The sequence below is a fragment of the Neovison vison genome, chromosome 3, assembly GCF_020171115.1.
Source record: "Neovison vison isolate M4711 chromosome 3, ASM_NN_V1, whole genome shotgun sequence".
NCBI classification, from domain to species: Eukaryota; Metazoa; Chordata; class Mammalia; order Carnivora; family Mustelidae; genus Neogale; species Neogale vison.
In genome coordinates this window covers 92,975,196-92,994,311 of record NC_058093.1, presented here as the reverse complement: position 1 = coordinate 92,994,311, position 19,116 = coordinate 92,975,196, and positions in this window count along the sequence as shown.

The window sequence follows — 19,116 nt, the reverse complement described above, 5'->3', positions numbered from 1 at the left end:
TACAAGGCTCTGTCATCTTTCCATGGGCCTATAGCTAGTTTAACAGTGTCCCCAACTCCAGCGACCCTACATTTCTGTCCATGCTGTTGCCAGGATGTTTCTAAAACAGACCTGGTTGCATCACTCTGCTGTTAAACCTCCCAAATAGCTGGTTATCCCTGACAGGATTAAACCAAGTTCTTAAGGACTTGGCCCACTTCATCTTCCACAAGAATCCAATACAAGATTCTATCAATGTACTCATCCTCTCATATGTACATTTGTTATATTAAACCTATAGCTCTTTTCTTTTACTTTTAAATTTTGAACCAAGACTTACAGAACTATTAGTTGAAAAAATAATAGAGATATTCCATATATTTACTCCCCCTAACATCTTATATAAAACAGTCCATATAGCAAATAAAATAAATTCACATTGAGATAATATTCATTAAGTGAAATGATCTTATTCAAATTTCACTAGGTTTTCCCTAACTTATTTTCTTTTTTTTTTTAAAGATTTTTTTTTTTAAAGATTTTATTTATTTATTTGAGAGAGAGAGACAGTGAGAGAGAGCATGAGCGAGGAGAAGGTCAGAGAGCGAAGCCGACTCCCCATGGAGCTGGGAGCCGGATGTGGGACTCGATCCCGGGACTCCAGGATCACGCCCTGAGCCGAAGGCAGTCGTCCAACCAACTGCGCCACCCAGGCGTCCCATCCCTAACTTATTTTCCTATTCCCAGTCCTATCTAGGATCCCACTTTGCAGGGAGTAACTCCTTCTTAGTCTCCTGCAGTCTGTAACAGTTCTTCAGTCTTTCTTTATCTTTCATATCCTTGACCATTTTGAAGAGCTTTGACTAGTTGTTTTGCTGAATATCCTTCAGTTTTGATTTGTCTATATTTTCTCATAATTGAACTAAAGTTATGTGTTTTTGGCAAGAACAGCACAGAAATGTTGTGTTCTTCTCAGTGTGTTATATCATGGGTCCACAATGTTGATATGTCTCAATATGATACTGACCTCTATCTATTAGGTGGTTTCTGCAGGATTTTTTTTACTGTAAAATTTCTATCATTGCCATTGTAGTTATTACAGATCTTGGGGGATGTACTTTGAGACGATGTAAGCCTTGTTTGTTCTAAAGCTTTTATTCACTAATTTTAGCATTCTATAATGAATCTTGTCTACAACAATTATTACTGATGTTTGATCTCCTTCTTATTTTTTTTTCCTTCTGCCTTAAATATCAATTCCCACTTTTTCCTCATGGCCAATTTCTACTCATCATGCACATCCCAGTTCCAGACTGTTTTGTTATTTCTCCTCTGTGAAACCTTCCCAGACTGTCCCAGGCAAATGAAGAATTCCCTTCTCCCCACCTCTTGTATATCTTCAAAATACATATCACCATGTTTATTGGCTGTTTTTGTTTTTCTGTGAATCACCCCACCTGAACTCCTTGAGAGTAACTACACTATCTCAGTATTTTTTTCCCTACCATTTTTTTCTACAATGTCAGGTCTATAATAGACATTCAATATATGTTGGAGAATAAATGAATGAATGAATACATCTGTTATATTCTTTCCAAAATTCATTTCCAGGTTGAATAATTTAGAGTTTTTATTGTTACAGTTAAAGAATAGTGCTCATTTCTAAATACACGATTCTGATTTTCTGCCAAAATTTTACCCCTTTGAGAAATTTACTTCATCATGTTCCTGGCATAAACCTTATTTAATCCTCTAAAAACCAGACTAAAATCCTACTTGCTGCTTTTTTTTTAATCTACCTTCTCCTTGTCACACAACAGCCTATCTTTTCCACCGTGATTCAGTTTGTGAGTATATTTTCACAGCCAGAAGTGAAGAAACTGCTCTTTTATTCCTTTTGCTAAGCTTCTGGGTGTTTCCTACTCTGATGCTGATGCATAAGCTTCCTTAATCCTTGGTGATACTTTTCCTCCTGTGTGTTTGCTTTATTCTTTAAATTCAAACGAGGTTTTCTAAAACTGCCTTTATTCCCCTGAAGAAGCAAAACAAACAGTGGAAATTGACTTTTTCGCTAACAGTTCTCATTATTCTTATTACATAATTAGTGATTGGAATCATTAATGCAGGAGACCAGGCATGCATGTGGATGAATAGCTTGCCTGGCCATGTGCCCATACACATGTTAACAGCAACTAATATAATTATAGATGCTAAAAAGAACTTGTCCTCCATTATCATTATCAGCAACGGCAGCATCCTGTCACTGAAAACTGTACTAAGTAGTGTGATCTCCATAGAACCATACATACCATTCTTAATCAGTAACATCACTCCTTTAAACACTCTTAGCACTTTGAACCCACATAATACTACATTTCAGTAGTTAACTTAAACTGCATTGCAGCTATCTGGGGTTGTCTCATCCTTCCCAGTCCACTGTCTCCCTACCCATACTAGACTGGGAATTCCTTAAAACCTGGGAATGAGGTTTATATTCTCTTTATCATTAGTGCCTCCTACTGTGCTGAGAACATTAAGAAATTCAATAAGTATTTGTGGAATTAAGTTGTTTTTCTTCCATCTAAAACAGATAACAAAGAAAATGATAAATTGGGGAAGAATGTATAAGGAATTAACAATTATAGCATCATAAATATTCTTCATTGATATAATGTTATTGATGAGCACATTTTAAGTAGAACAAGGTTTCTGGAAGTTCTGAGAAGTTAGAGAAAGAAATAAAAAATTGACATTTTAAACAAAAAACATGAACTATACAATGAGACTTGAGAATACAAAAGATTTGGAGTACCTGGGTGGCTCAGTGGGTTAAGCCTCTGCATTTGGCTCAGTTCATGATCTCAGGGGTCTGGGATCAAGCCCTGCATCAGGCTCTCTGCTCGGCAGGGAGCCTGCTTCCCCCCTCTCTCTGCCTGCCTCTCTGCCTACTTGTGATCTCTCTCTCTGTCAAATAAAAAAATAAAATCCTTTAAAAAAAACTTATTTGGGGCACCTGGGTGGCTCAGTGGGTTAAAGCCTCTGCCTTCGGCTCAGGTCATGATCTCAGGGTCCTGGGATCGAGTTCCGCATCGGGCTCTCTGCTCAGCAGGGAGCCTGCTTCCCTCTCACTCTCTCTGCCTGCCTCTCTGCCTACTTGTGATCTCTGTCAAATAAATAAATAAAATCTTTTTAAAAAATTTATTTGGATTTGACTTATGTAATACTTTTCTAATAGCAGGTGATATTCAGCCAAAGACATAGTCTAAATGTTATTCTCTTTGCCTCCATAATAGTATTAATTAAAGAATCTACCTCCTCTTAATTCTTAGTCACAATGTCTTAGTTGTGATCCTCATTATTTTTTTGTCAAGGTAATTGCAATATCTTCAAATGATTCTCCTGTTTCCAGTTTATTCTCCCGTCGATTCTTAAGAGATGTCTCTCCATTGATCATAAGACCAATTTCTAATTCTTTTCCATGGCATATAAGATGCTTCAATTTTGCCTACCAATTTATTTTGACTTCTCTCTTACTGTTCTCTTTATGTATGTGAATTCTAGCCACATAAAACTTCACAAATCTCCAGGAAGGAGTACAGTATGATTTTTAGCTTTCCACACATTTCCTCACCCTGTTTCTACAAACAAAAATGCCCGTCACTTTCTTCTGATCCTCCCAGGACCCAGATATACATATATATGTGTAATCCCCTCAGTGACATATTCCCTGAGTTTACAAAGCAGAATTGATCTCTCTCCATTATTTGCTCTAGATGTTGGTCTGTACCTTTATATAGCCTTTGTCCTATTGTGTTAGAATTCTTTGTTTACAAAACTTACATTCTCTAAAGCAAACAGCTCTTCATCTCTGCATCACCAATACTGAGAAAAAGGTTGTAGTAGGCTAGGCTGCTATAATAAACCTGCTATAATAAATCTTATGATGAGAGTTTAATATTCACTCAGGAAAGACTGATGTGATAGGGAAAGGAGAGGGATTTTTGTTCCAAACAGTTACTCCTAGGTCAAACCTCCTTATACCTTATGATACCACCATCTTCAACACGTGGACTTCAAGTGTGCCGCAGAAACATTAAGTGGAAGATTGCATGTGAGAGATTTTTATGGATGAGACCTGGACATACTATGCACAATATTACATCACATTCCATTCTCATAACTTGGTCACTGACCCAAACCAATTTAAGGCGCCTGGGACATATAGTTTAGCTGTGAGCCCAGAAAAAAAGAAAAGTAATGTGGATGTTGTAGAGCACAACGTTCTTTGTCATCCTGTGCAGTAAATAGGTTCAGAGTATAATGAAAGACATCTTTCTAATCTGAAGCCATTGTGGTAGATTCAAAGGAACAAAGAAAATAGTTTTTGAACAAGAAAGTCCTGGTTTCAGACTACAGCAATGCAAGCCATTCACTAGGTCTGTCGTCATGACAAATACTTAAAGCTCTCTAAGCTTCAAGTTCCTCGTCTGTAATGATATAGAGTAATTGATGTAATACATAAAAAGCATCTGGGACATAGAAAAAGTTAATATTTCATTATTATTTCATTCAACCAATTTTTTCATTCAACCTTATTTCATTCAACCATTTTTTTCAGCATCTGCAATATGCTAGTGCAATATGCTAAGTATTAAGAATAAAATCCATTAAAAGTATTCCTTACCTTTAGAGAATTTACAGACCAGTTGATAGGACATAATTATAGATAAGAAAACAGACCATTTAAAACATATTGTGATTGGTAGGCTTTTCGTAATACAGGGTATCAAAATATCCAGTAAACAAATGAGAAAGTACTTACATTATTAGTCACCACAAAAATGCAACTGAAAACCACAATGAATTCCCATTACATACTCACTAGAATAAGTAAAATTAAAAAGATGAACAATACTAAGTGTTGGCAAGTAGATGGAACAACTGTGAATTTCTTACCTAGCAGGGAGAGTGCAAATTGATACCATCACATAGAAAAAAATTTACACAATACCCACTAAGAACAAACACATATCCCATGACCTAGCAATCTCACTCAAACACAAGCCCACAGGAATGAATGTTTATGTCTACCATGATGGACAGGAGTATCCAGATAAACCTTAAGCTGGAAAGAAATCAAGTTTTCTGGGAAGAAGCTCAGCAAATGGGAATATTCATATCTTGATATAGATGCAGATTACACAATCTATGTATTTGTCAAAACTGTTAGAACTTCACACTGAAGATCTATACATTTCAATATATGTAAATTATGCCTAAATAATAACAACTACCATAATTATAAAATAATGACTTTAAAGAAGTTCCTTCCAAATCAGCAGTTATAAATCTCTTATAACTCAGTTTTAGTTGTTTTGAGGATGACTCATATCTTAAGATATGACACAGCCCCTCATGCATCTAAAGAAATTTTATTAGTTACAGATTATCTCAATATTTTTTTCCACATTGTTCAAGTTGTTTTTATTAAAAAAAAATCCTCAGTTTTACTTCTAGACAATCTAGCTCTTTAATGGCCCTCTGGAACCACCGTTGTGAGTTCTGCATACTACATAGAATATATTTTAAGGCTGACCCACCCAAACATCCCATCAATTTTGAGTAAGAACACAGACCACCAATTTGAGTTACATATATATTAATCTTCATAAAAAAAGATAATCTTTCTCACTTCAGTGGTAAAACACACACACACACACACACATACACACACAGACCAAGTAGAAAAATATTTTGTTGCAAATCTGACTTAAATAAGAGGTAATGAAAAAATTTCCTCAAAGTCCTCTAACATATGAATTTTTTAAAAACTACAGTCTATTCCCTAATTATATGGTAAAACCTGACTATAGTAAAAATGTTTCAAAATAATAACATAGAAAGATAAAATTATTACCCAAACTCCTAATCCCAAAGACAACCATTTTAATCTGACATTATCTTCTGCCATTACATAGATAAATAAATGATAGATAGATATTCTCTTTTTAAAGTTATTTAGATAAAAATATTAGACGATAAAAAGTATCAGCAAAAAACATCAAAATCACTCACAATTCCATCACTCAAATGAGGTAAGCATCAAATGAGGTAAGCATCATAGACTTGATGCCACAGAACTGCTTATTTCCTTGGTTCTCCAGGTCTTACACAAGAATGTATCCAGGGAAAGAAGAATGAAATGTAAAGCATCTTTGCATCTTGTCCCATTTGCAACAGAAACAATTAGAAATTTTCTTTGATTTTGGTATGTTGTTTTCCAATTTTAGTTTCTTTTTTCTGAGTTTTCATCTTTTGCTGTTTCTATATATTTTTTGCATATATGTTTATATGTTGCATGTATGTTAAAATATGTTTATAAACATATTTTAATGAGAACTGGGAGAGGCTATCAGAACTGGGAGATTGCTTTTGAAGTCAGAAATTTAATAGTCAAAGGATGAGAAATTCCAATGAATTAGAGTAATATCTAGTATCAAATATCATAAGAGTTTCTGTAGCCCGGGTTATTAAGGAAGCTAGAGAGGATTTCTAGAAAGAAAAGTCAATGTAAAAGATTTCTAAAGGCAAAGAAAAATATGGAGAAAATTGTCCAATTGTTATTACACAATAACAGATTCTGCTGTTGGCCTCCTAACAGATTCCTGTATGAGGAAAGAAAATAGATTTGGCATACTCACACATTCTCATTGGAATTAATCTTTCTTTCTACTTAGTGACATTTGTTTCAGATCATTAGCAACTAAGAAGGCAGTGTGTAAGCTGGCAGGATAATTGTAGAAGAGATCCTTGGTTTACTGTTTCCCACTAAAAATCAAGGTCCAATTACTCAGGGATTCTAAAACAGAGGAAAAAGTAGCCTATGGGAGAAATAATGTGACCTTTATCTAAAAAGTATAAATTTTTTTTTGATACAGAAAAAAAATCCTTTCATTTCCAAAGGAGGAGGTTGTTTTTTTAATTGAGGTAGAATTGGTATGTAACATTAATTTCAGGCATACAAAATGATAATCTGATATTTGTATTGTGATAATCACAGTATGTCTAGTTAACCATCTATCACCATATAATTGACCCCTTTCACTCTTTTTTCCCCACTCCCAAACCACTTTCCCTTCTGATAACCACCAATCTGCTCTCTGTATCTATGAGTTTTATTTTGTTTGCTTGTTTGTTTTTTAAATTCCATATATAAGTGACATCATGGTATCTCTTTCTCTGACTTTTTGTGCTTAGCACAATACTCTCAAGGTCCATCTACATTGTTCAAATGGATAGATTTCTTTTTTATGGCTGAGTAATATTTCATTGTATATATACTGTACCTTCATCAATTCATGCACTTCTGAACACTTAGGTTGTTCCCATAACTTGGCTATTGTAAATAATGCTTCAATAAAATGTAGGGCTACTCATATCTTTTTGAGTTAGTGTTTTCATTTTCTTTTGATAAATAACCAGAAAAGGAATAACTGGATGATACTAGATCTATTTTTAATTTTTTAAGGAAACTCCATACTGTTTTCTACAGTGGCTGCACCACTTTACATCCCCACAGCAGTGTACAAGGGTTTCCTTTTCTCCACCACCTTTCAACACTTGTTATTTCTTGTCTTTTTGAAAATAGCTATTCTGTCATGTGTGAGATGATATCTCATTGTGGTTTTAATTTGCATTTCCTGGATACTTCATGATGTTGAACATCTTTTCATTTTTCTGTATATTATCTGAATATCGTATTTAGAAAATCTGTATATCATATTTAGAAAAATGTCTAGATCCTCTGCCTGTTTGTTGTTTATTTTTTTTAAATGGGGTTTTTTGGTCTGTTGTTTACTATTTGTTTTTGTTTTTGTTTTTGTTTTGTTTATTTTGCTTTTGTTATTGAGTTGTTAGAGTTCTTTTTATTTTTTGGATATCAACCCCTTATTGGCTAAATCCTTTGCCAATATTTGTTCCCATTCAGTAAGTTTCTTTTCATTTTATTAATGGTTTCTTTTGATGTGCTGACACTTTTTAATTTGACATGGTCCTAATTATTTTCCTTTTGTTGTCTTTTCTTTGGCATCAGATCCAAAAATTCAATGCCAAGACTGATGTCAATTTCCTTGCTATGTTTCTTCCAGGAGTTTCACAGTTCCAAGTCTTATAGTCAAGCCTTTAATCCATTTTGAGTTAATTTTTATGTATGGTGTAAGGTAGTGGTCTAGTTTCATTCTTTTATGTGTGACTGTCCAGTTTTACCACTATCTTTTATTGAAGAGACTACTGTCCTTTCCCCACTATATATTCTTGACTGCTATGCTATAAATTGACTTTATATGAGTTGGTTTATTTATGGACTCTCTATTCTGTTCCATGGATTTTTATGTCTCTTTTTATGCCAATACCATACTTCTTTGATTATTACAGCTTTGTAATATAGTTTAAAATAAATGAGCATGAAAATCGGGGAGTCTGTTCTTAAGATTGCTTTGGTTATTTGGGGTTTTTGTGGTTCCATAAAAGTTTAAGATTATTTGTAAACCACCTTTATGATCTTTGGTAAAATGGCACTGTAATTTTGATAAGGATTACACTGATAGAGATTACATTGAATCTGAAGATCGTGTTGGGTAATATGGACATTTTTATAAATATAATTCTTCTAATCATGAAGAATGTCTTTCCTTTATGTCTTCTTCAAATTCTTTCATCAATGTCATACTTTTCAGTGTACAGGTCTTTCACCTCCTTGGTTAAATTTATTCCTAGGTTTTTTTTTTTCTTTTTGTGCAATTGTAAATAGCATTATTTTCTCAAGCATGCTGATATTTTATTATTTTATAAAAATGCAACAAATTTCTTTATATTGATTTTGGACCCCACGATTTTCATTTATTTCATTTATTTATGAGTTTTATTGGTGGACTTTTTAGGATTCTCTATGTAATCCTCAAATAGTGATTGTTTTACTTCTATACCATTTTGGATGTTTTTTGTTTTTCTTGTCCGCTTGCTGTGACTAGCATTTCCAAACACCGTGATGAATAACAGTGGCAAAAGTGGACATCTTTGTCTTGTTCCTAATCAAAAAGGAAAAGCTATCAGCTTTTCACTTTTGAGTATGCTAACTGTGGATTGTCATATACAGCCTTTAGTATATTGAGGTATGTTCTCTCCACACCCTATTTGTTTAGGTGGTTTTTGTTTTTGTTTTTTAAGATTTCATTTATTTGACAGAAAGAGAGAGACAGTCAGAGAGGGAAATCAAGCAGGGGGAGTGGGAGAGGGAGAAGCAGGCTTCCCGCAGAGCAGAGAGCCTAATTCAGGTCTCTACCCAAGCATCCTGGGATCATGATCTCAGCCAAAGGCAGATGCTTAATGATTGAGCCACCTAGGTGCCCTCAGGGTTTTTTAAAATCATAAATCTATTTTGAATTTTATCAAGTTCTTTTTCTGCATCTATTGATTACTTTATCTCTCATTTTGTTTATATGGTGTATCTCTTCGATAAATTTGCTGATGTTGAACCATCCTTGCATTCCTGGAATTAATCTCACTTGATCATGGCATATAATCCTTTAATGTATTATTGAATTTGGTTTGCTAATATTTTGTTGAAGAGTTTTGCATCTATGTTCATCAGAGATATTGTTCTTTCGTGTGTGTGTGTGTGTAACATACTTGTCTAGTTTTCATATCAGGATAATGACGTCCTTGCAAAATGAATTTGGGAGCATTCCCTCCTCCTCAACTTTTTGGAAGAATTTGAGAAGGATAGTCATTAAATATTCTTTGAATCTTTAGTAGAATTCACCAGGGAAGACATCTTAAACTTTTGTTTGTATGGACGTGATTATGGTTTATTTCCTAATTTAATCTCTTTACTAGTAATTGGTTGCTTTGAGTTTTCTATTTCTTTGTGATTCAGTCTTAGAAGATTGTTTATTTCTCAAAATTGATCCATTTCTTCCATGTTATTCACTCTGTTGGCATATAATTGTTCATGGTAGTCTCTCATGATCCTTTATATTTCTGTGGCATTAATTGTAACTTCTCTTTCATTTCTGGTTTTATTTGAGCCTTCTCTCTTTATTTCTTCATGAGTCTAGCTAACATTTTGTCAATTTTGTTTATACTCTCAAAAAATCTGCTTAGTTTCATTGATCTGGATCTATTGCTTTTTTAGTCTCTATTCCACTTATTTCCACTCTGACCTTTATTATTTCCTTCTTTCTACTAATTCTGGGCTTCATTTGTTCCTTTTCTAGGTTCTTTTGATGTAATGTTGGATTATTTGAAGTTTCTTTGTTTCTTGACATAGGCATGTAACACTTATGAACTTCTCTTTTAGGACTGCTTTTGCAATACCATTCAACTCCACTGATTATGGATTGCTGCATTTCCATTTTCATTTGTCTCCAGATGTTTTTTGATTTCCTCTTTGATTTCTTCACTGACCCATGGTTTTTAGAGCATGTTGTTTAATCTCCACATACTTGTGTTTTTCAGTTTTCTTCTTATAATTGATTTCTAGTTTCATATAATTATGGTCAGAAAAGATGCTTGATATAATTTCAGTCTTCTTAAATTTATTAAGATTTGTTTTTAAACATATCATGTGATTTGTACTGGAGAATGTTCTATGTGTACTTGAGAAGAATGTGTATTTTGTTGCTCTTGGATGGAATGTTTTATATATTACTATTACATCTACTTAGTCTAATATGTCATTTAAGACTGATGTTTCCTTATTGATTTTCTGTCTGAATGATCTATCTATTGATGTAAGTGGGAGTATTAAAGTCCCCTACTGTTATGGTACTGTTATCAATTTTTTCCTTTATGTCTGTTAATACTTGCTTTATATATTCAGGTGCTCCTATGTTGAGTGCATATTTACAAATGTTACATCCTCTTGTTGAATGGACCTCACTATCATCATGGAATGGCTTTCTTTCTCTTCTATTACAGTCCTTGTTTTAATGCACACTTTACATCAAACTTCTTTTTTTTTTTTCATTTGCATGGAGTATTTTCTATACCTTCACTGTCTGTGCATATCTTTAGATCTCAAATGAATCTCTTATAGGCATATAGATGAATATCTTGCTTTTTAAAAAAATCTACTCAGCCACTGTCTTTTGATTAGCGAATTTAGTTCATTTATATTTAAATTTAGTCCATTTATATTTAAATATCACCTATAGCTATTTTTGTTAATTGTTTTCTGGCTGTTTTGTAGTTCTTCTCTGTTCCTGTCTTTCTTGCCCTCTTTCTTTCTGCTTTGATGACTTTTTTTAGTGATATGATTTTATACGTTTCTCTTTATCTTTTGTGTATTCACTAAAAGGTTTTGATTTGTGGTCACCATAATGCTTACAACTCTAACAGTCTACTTTAAGTCAGTAACAACTTAAGCTTGATCTTCTTCTAAAGCTCAATATTTTTATTCTTCCTCTCACATTTTACATTTTTGATGTCAAATTTGATACCTTTTAATATTATGTCTCTCTTAACTATTATTATAATCTTATTTACACTGCATTTGTCTTTTAAACTTTATACTAGTTTTATAAGTGATTCACTACCTTTACTACATATTTACCTTTCCAGTGAGATTTATCCTTTCTTATGTATTTTTGTTACTAATTAACACCCTTTCTTTTCAGCTTAAAGAACTTTCTTTAACACTTCTTATAAGGCTAATTTAGTAGAGATGAATTCTTTTAACTTCTACTTGTCTGGAAAATTCTTCATCTCTCCTTCTCTCCTTCAATTCTGAATGACAACCTTACTGGGTAGAGTATTCTTGGTTGTTAATTTTACTCCTTTCGCACTTTGAATATATGATGTTATTCTTCTTTGCCTTACAAAGTTTCTGCTGGAAAGAATCAACTAATAGTCTTATGCAAACTTCCCTTGTATTTAAGTAGTTGTTTTCTTCTCACCATTTTAAAAATTCTCTCTTTAAGTTTTGACATTTTGATTATAATATGTCTTGATAGGGATCTCTTTGGGTTTATCTTACTTGGAACTCTGTAATTCCTGGATCTGAATGTTGGTTTCTTTCCCCAGGTTTGGGAATTTTTCAGCCATTCTTTCTTCAAAATGATGATAAATTATTCTGCTTTAACCCACTCTGCTGTTGAACTATTCTGGTGTATTTTTCAGTTCAGTTATCATATTCTTCAGTTCTATAATTTGTTTGGTACTTTTCTATACTTTCTGTCTCATTGTTAACATTCTTATTGTGCTCATTCATTTATTTGAATTCAGTGAATATTTTTTCACCATTACTTTGAACTGTCTATCAATTAGATTATTTATCACCATTTCATTAAGGTCCTTTCCTGAGGTTTTTATCTTATTCTTTTATTCATAACATATTCCTCTCTTTCTTAATTTTGCTTGATATCTGTTTCTATGTGAGACAGCTATCTATCCCAGTCTTGAGAAAATGACCTTATGTAAGAGATGAACTTTATCATTTAAACAGCTTGCCCAGCTCTTAGTTCTGTCTCTCAAACCTTTGTCCCTGTCCTAGTAGTGTGATTTGTTCATGACAGGTCCTTGCTCTTGAGGGTGTGCCAAGACCTGTCAGTGTTCAAAATGGAGTGATCTCATTCAGCACATACTTTCAGGCTAATTGGAAATCAATCATTTGAAAGCAACATATTAAAAATGTACACAAGGGGCACCTGGGTGGCTAGCCTCTGCCTTCAGCTCAGGTCATGATCCCAGAGTCCTGGGATCAAGTGTCACATCAGAGCCTATTTCCCCCTCTCTCTCTCTGCCTACCTCTCTGCCTACTTGTGATCTCTGTCAAATAAATAAATTAAATCTTTAAAGAAATAAAAATTAAAAAGTACACAAATATATACAATCCTGTAGGTTCACAGTCATATCATAGTGCACTGATGGCCTCTAGACTAGAACTGGAGGTGCTCCCTGGGTGACAGGGACAAGAATTGAGACTTCAGAGGAGTTTACCTGCTCCTTTCTGGGAGTGAGCTGTGGTAAAACCAAGGGAGGGTGAAAAGATGGTGTCTCCTTGCTTGTGTTTCTACAGAATGCATCTGCATGTGTGGCAAATCTGAAGCCTGTCCCTTAGGCTAAAACCCTGTCATAAGTAAATGAGTCTTCTTCACAGACATACTAGAGGTGTGTTTTAGTCTATGGAATGTCCTGGGTATGGTAAGTAATTCTATGATGTAAGTCCTATTATATCCCAACTTTAGAGATCAGGAAACTGAGGCACTTAATTGTTAAGTAAGTAAGGTCATGGTCGTAAGTGACATGGCCAAGACTGATTTGTAGATAGTCTGGCTCCAGGATCTATGCAGACTAACCATTATACTATACTGCCTCTGCCATCTTATCACATTTTCCTAGTAAACATGTTTTTCCACTGTAAGAGACATTTATTTATAGACATTCTCTTAAAATCTACAAAAATCACTCCCTTTCTGCATTCTTAATTGATGAAACTTGTTTTTTTGAAATTCCCCCCAAAAATAAAGCATTCAGAAGATAATTACCTCATCTTTCCATCATCAGATTTCCTAGCCTCTATAATCAGTATCCAATAACCAAGTTTCTGATATAGCAGGTGAAACATCCTTGCTCAAACAGAGTTGGTAAAACTAGTCTGTCTAAAAAGGGAATTGACTTTTACTCCTCCTGCCTGCTCAGGAATTTGACTCTTACATCTCATCACTCTACTTATTATGTGATTCCTAATGAATTATGTGGTAGAGGCAGTGATGCTCATTAAAGATTTCAATTGCTTTCCTAAATTTACCAGTCATTAGGCAGGCCATGTGATTACTTCTGACCAAGTAAATATATAACCATCTCAGACTAAAGAGTGAAAAAACCCATGTACAGTGATCTAGTCTTACTCGTCTGCTATAGCAGCTAAAGAGTTTTCATATTTGAGATTGTGCACACATAGGACCTATGGAGCCTCAGTCAGGCTGTGGCCTCAAGAAATTATGGGTAGCAGACCTTCCAGCCTACCATCCTTAAACATGTACCTTAGGTGAGAAATAAACCTTTGTTGTAGTAAACCACTGGAATTTGGGGACTAATTTGTTACTGCAGCATAACTTAGCCTACCCTGACTAATACAGCATACAAATATCTTATTAAAAACTCTCTTGACTCGACATTCCCATTCAGTAATTGTCAACTTATTCTACTTTTTATAGAAAAAAAATCACTGAATGTATTATCTACACTCAGTCTCCACTTCCTTGTCTTTAAAAAAAAAAAATCTGTAATCAGGCTTTTTTCCTCACTCTTAGAAAATGTCACTAAATGCATCAGTCAGTTCAATGTCCTTATGTTATCTAACTATTATCAAACTTTATTCTCAGTGAAATTTGTTTATTTCACAGTTGACTTCCCCTTAATTTCAGTTGCCAGTTTCTTTTTCTCTACTCTTTCCTAAATATTATCCTGCCCCCAATTTTGGTCCTTGCCCTTCCTCTCTATCTCCTTCAGTGATCTTATCATTTTCTGCATCTATACGCTGATGATACCCCATTCCTATACTGCATCCAGACCTCTCCCTGATGTTGGACTCATCTCTGAGCAGCGAATAGTAATAGTTTAGAAGTATCTAAAACATAATGTGTTCAAGTCAAAACTTTTTATTCCTACCTCAATCCTTATAAACATTGGTTTCTTCACTATTTCCTTCATTGCAATCACTAACATTCACTCACTTTTTAGACTCAGTCATAGCCTATGCACTGGATGAAAGTTGTATGCTGCTAAAATTCCAGATTGCTCCATTCTTTTCATTATTCATTCCCCAATCTCAACTTTACCCACATATAATCCATCACAAAGCTCTGTTGGGTTTACCCTCAAAATATATCCATGTCCTACTACTTCTGCTCACTTCTTTAAACATCACATATCTCTAAGATACCATCGCCTTCGTGGACATTAGAAACAGACTCTCACAACTGGTCTCCTTGATTCTCTTCTCACCACACTGCAGTTTATTCTCTACACAGTCACAGGGAGCTCTTTAATACCATATATCAGATTATGTCACTTCCCCTGCAGTATTCTTCTACTTTTCATCACATTTAGAACAATAGCCCAGCTGCTTTCCAAGGACTCCCTTGGCCTACACAACTTGCCTCTGCTACCTTTCAGCCTTAATTCCTGCTCTGCTCCTTCTGACTCTCTCCACTTCAGCTATGTTGACCTCCTTGAGGGTTCTGAAACACTCTAAGCTAGTTTCTGCATCAAGAGCTTTACATTTGCTATTTCCTTCCTATGCTGTTACCTCCCTATTGAAGACTATTTTATAGTTCTTCACACTACTTGTTCCTACATATCTTCAGATCTCTGCTTAAATATCCCCTCCAGAAAAGCCTACTCTGACATCCATTCTAAAACAGACTTTCAATTTCCTACACTCCCTCTCACTTTCAATTTCTTGGTAACATTCACCACACTATAAACATATATTCTTGTATATACTTGTTTATTCAACTATTTAGTTTCTGTCTTCCTTAATACATCTGAAGTGCAGGAAATTTGTCTTATCACTGGATTTCCAGTGCTCAGAATAAATCTAGGCATCTAGTAGATGTTCTGTGATTATATTAATGAGTTAATTAATAAGTCACACATGTCTACTTTTACACATGATTCTTTAGGAATTTTATCATTTCTTTCAATGAAAGGGAAAGATTCATTGAGACAGAAAATATTTCTGACATAGAGAAGATCAGCAATGATCCCTAGCTGAACAAAGGCCAATTCTACAAATAGTTGATGAACTGGATGAATTTTGGTCAATTCATTTTTTTAAAAATCACCTCCCGAAAGTGTAGGTTTTTGCGGTCCCTAGATCAGCCATGCAGTCAATCCAATTCAGCCTCAGAAGAGGAAAACAGATTGAATGTATTTAAACCTATATTTTTTATTCTCCCCAAATGGGCAGTCTATAACTTGGGCAATCTCCAACACAAAAATACATAAATTTATTAAAATATCTATAGTGTTAACCTTGTTGCATCCACTTTCCTGCTGCATGATTTCCTCTTCACATTCTAGTACTTAAAAATCCCTTGTCCTTGTTACTAGAAAAACTAATGTTGGAATCCCTTCTAATCTTCATGTTTCCTGAATGCATACTAATAGAAGGGAAAGAGACCAACAGTCTCATCTGTGGTTACTCCAAATACAGCCTCATCTTCATCTTCATATTTGAGCACTAAATTTAAGAGCAAAATTCATCACAGAGCAAAGGGGCACATTTTAGCAGTTAAGCTTCAGGACAACTTGATCCGACCTAAATGCTTTGTAATCTTTCATTAAACAAAAGCTTTAGCTTCTGTAATCCTCCTCTGTGTCTATCCCTATGAAGCCTCCTAAGGTTGAAGCTGCTGCCCATGTCATTTTTATAAACAACATAGATCTCTGCCCAAAAATAGTTTTCCAAGGGTGGTGGCAGCAGAGTCAACTTGACTCAAGTATCCTGAGTCCTATTTCCCTCCCTTTAGAAATATGTCCAAGCAAAGCCTGAAAATCCTTTGCTTGTACTCTTACCGCACAGACGTCCTGTTACTGAGCATCCAGGCAGCCAAGGGCCCTAGCTCATTAAAGCATGACTGAGGGACTACTGTGTCTGTCTGCACCTTCTGTTCTTGAAATTCCAAGAAAAGCTTTCCATTTGTCCTGTAAACATGCACTGTGCTTCACTGTGCCACACTGTACCCCTGGCTCCACCCAAAGTCTGGTGTCTTTGATAGGGTCCTTTGGTGGCTGTGAAATTCTGTTTCTCTTTCTGAAGGGAAACATCAAGGAAGTTCAGGCTCCATGACTCCAGACTGATGCCCCAAAGAAAAAACAGTCTAGCCAGGGTTGAAATGGCTCATGCTGGCCCAGTCACTGTGAACGTTCTAACAGGCATCTTAATTTTTTTCAGGCATCTTTAATACATGCTGATGAAAGCCTGCATATAGAGAGTGAAAAGCTATAATTCAAATAAAAGCCAAAAAGTAAAAAATAATTTAAAATATATGCAGAGGGGCACCTGGGTGGCTTAGAGGGTTAATCTTCTGCCTTCAACTCAGGTCATGGTCTCAGGGTCCTGGGATTGAGTACCACATTGGGCTCTCTGCTCAGCAGGGGGCCCGCTTCCCCCTTCTCTGCCTACTTGTGATCTCTTTCTCTCTATGTCAAAAAGATAAATAAAATATTTAAAAAATAAAAAAAATCGCCCTCAACCCGCAAGGACGACAAGAAGCCCCGGTTCAGATGTATCTTCTCTCTCTTTATTTCCGCAAGTCTACACACTTATATACGTTTACATGACCAATCAGCGAGCAGGGTGACCAATAAGGGGCCAAGCAATGGGGAGAGCCAATGAGAGTCCTGTTACTATGCTGATTAAATTTGAAACAGCCAATGACTATGTCCTCCTTTAGGAGAGCTTCACCAGAACGTTCGTTGTTTACTTGCAGCGTATTTTGCTGGCAGCGAGCCAAGCGCCATCTTGTAATGGCGGGAACTTTCCCGGCTGGAGGTGGTCCCTGACAAAAAAATATATATATGCAGAAACATCAGAGAGACCAATGCGACTGGGTATATACACATACACACAAATACAAACACAAACACACACACACACACACACACTCTGCAAGAGAGCAACAGTCCTTCTGTCCTCTTACAAGCCCACACTCTAACTATTTGTGACAGAAAACAATCTCTGGATAAATCCTCATAGGATAAAGACCTATTTTAACTTTATCTAATATCTAGAACTCTGGACTCAGACTCATTAGTCACTATCTCTAGAAATGACGATAACTGGATTCTCAACAAGTAGCTTATTTTAATGAAAGGAGTATGGAAGCTGGAATTAAAAAGACCTAGCTTTAAATCAGACTCCATTTATTAACTGTGCAACTATAAGCAAGTACCTTAAATACTCTGAGCCTCCATTTCCTCACATACATAAAGCTTTTTGGAAGCATTAAGGATGATGTGCATGAAGAGGTAAGAACAGAGTAAGATCTCAGGGAATTGTAGGTAGTTTCTACTACAGATCAACTCTTACTCTTGTTGGATAAAACACATCATCTCTTTGGACTCCACTTTTTTCCTCAAAGAACCAAGTCTAGGGCTCAAAGATTCAAAACTTAGTGTTTACACTTATGGAAGAATGACTGATGATATAAAGAATCAGGACTTTCTTGAAAAATTTGATGAGTCTCTTCACTCTCCTTGGTGTGTCTTCAGGGTAGATGGACAAAAGTTCTGTCTCTAAATATGCACAGGTGTTAATAAAATGGAACAGGACGATGGTAAGTCTTTAGTGAGGAAAGTGTAAAATTTCCACTCTCATCTTGGCTTTGTGCTCACTTGCTCTCTTTCTTTCCTTTCTTCTTTCTCAATCTCTTTCTCCCTTTCTCTTTCCAAATGGAGAATGGAGGATGTACTGTCTCAGGCTTACATTTCACGAGATTATTAATATGAACATCCTTATAAAACTATAGGCAAACAAACTTATTATTAACTATGTAAACATTATTGCAATGTCTCCAGTTTTTCTTTGAGATATATTAAGTTCAACTCTGGACTGTCCTAGAAAACAGTAACTGAAATGAAGTAATGTCCCTGAAGTGTCATATAAAGAATGCTGGATGAAGGGATCATATCATCTTGCATTTGGAAAGTTTCCCAACAGTCTTCTTTCCACACCCTATATTTTATTTGTATTAGACAATTTCATCTGTCATCCAGGACTGCCACTTTCTTTCTACATACGACAGTAATGCAGCTGGACTCAGTGTCATCGTTTTAAAAATGTATGCGTATATAAGAACTTCCTTAATCTTTTATTTACAAGGTAGGTAATAGAATTTAGATGGGATTAATCAGTACATAGTTATATGTATATGTATATATACATAAACATACTGTTTTGAGTTGAGTAGCTGGCATTTTTCATTTGCTTTTTTCAGGCGATCAATCAATCAAGCTAATCAATCCTTAAATAGCTTTCAAAAGACATGAACTGGTCTGGCTCAAACAGTGGAGTTTTCATTTCTTCTTATATTGATTACAGTAACTACAATAACAAGCCAATATCCACAG